The following is a 1,321-nucleotide window of genomic DNA, read 5'->3' on the forward strand; positions in this document are numbered from 1 at the left end:
CTTTCAGCAGAAAATGTGCACGAGTGGTCTCATCTCTCCGCCCTCTGTGAAGCGTGATTTTGTTAGGCGCGTCATGCAAAACTCACGAACCCGTTCATAGGACTCGCAGGAAAAATCGCATCCGAGTGGCTTGACAATTCTCTTGAGATTGGCAATATCGCAAGCTTCGGCAACAGCCCCACCGCGCTACGACTTCAGCGCTGGGTAGTGAAGTCGATCCAGGAAGAGAGTCCTGTAGAATCGAAGACCTCGTCAGAAACGGACGTTGGGGACATCATCTATGCTCTTGTGGCGTCTGCTCTAGAGCTCCTCGGCACCGCGGTCTCATCAGATGAGCCGCTCATGGCCGCTGGGTTGGACTCGTTGGCTGGAACCTAGTTTGTGCAAGCCGTCTCCGAGCGGTACTCCACTGAATTTCCCGCGACGCTAGTCTTCGACTACCCAACGCTCTAGAGCATCGCAGAGTTCTTGGCTAAATAAAGCCATTCGCTGCGTTCAACATCGCCCCGCCACCATGTAGAAACAATCGTGGCGTTGTGGTCTTCGACGTCAATATGGCTCGACTACTGTTGCTTTGAGATGCCAGCAGCGATTGACGATATTGAAGGCTTGCGTGAGCTTCAATTTACTGCAACGACAACTCCTGCCCATGTTCCCTACGCGCGCTGGGATGCTGCCTAGCTTTTCAAGAATGTTTCTGCGAGTTACGGCTCATTTATGCTAGTCGGTGCCCTCGTTGATGATGGTCGCTCATTCAAGATGTCGCAACACTTCGTTTGTAACCAAGACCCCTAGAATCTACTACTGTTATAATGCTCGCGAACTTGCCTGGAGTTACGACCGAGGTCATCTACAGGTATTGATGTGGCAGTCTACGTAGGTATGCTCACGCAACCCGTCGAGGGCGTTGTGAGTTCAAACTCCGAGTATGCACCTACGCATGCCAATGTCTCGTCTGGGCTGGTCTCTTTCACCTTTGGTCTGAACGGCGCCTGTCTCACGCTGGACACGGCGTGCTCGACCTAGCTAGTAGCGGTTCATCTGGCCAGAGCCGAAATCGGACACCACGCCTGTGGTGATGGGCTAGCGTTGGGTGTAGGGTTGCTGGGTCACGCGTGGAGTTTTGGGTTTGCCAAAAGTGGAATGCTTTCGCTACTAGGATGATGTCACACCTTTGACATCCGCGCAGATGGATATGCGCGGGGGGAGAGCTGCGTATCCATTCTGCTGACCACGGCATTGAACTCGAGATAAATACCGGGGCGGTCCGTGATCGCAACGGCCGTGTAATGTGACGGCCCAAGCGCGAGTCTCTCCGCAC

The sequence above is a fragment of the Aureococcus anophagefferens genome (genome assembly GCF_000186865.1).
Source record: "Aureococcus anophagefferens unplaced genomic scaffold AURANscaffold_46, whole genome shotgun sequence".
NCBI lineage: Eukaryota > Pelagophyceae > Pelagomonadales > Pelagomonadaceae > Aureococcus > Aureococcus anophagefferens.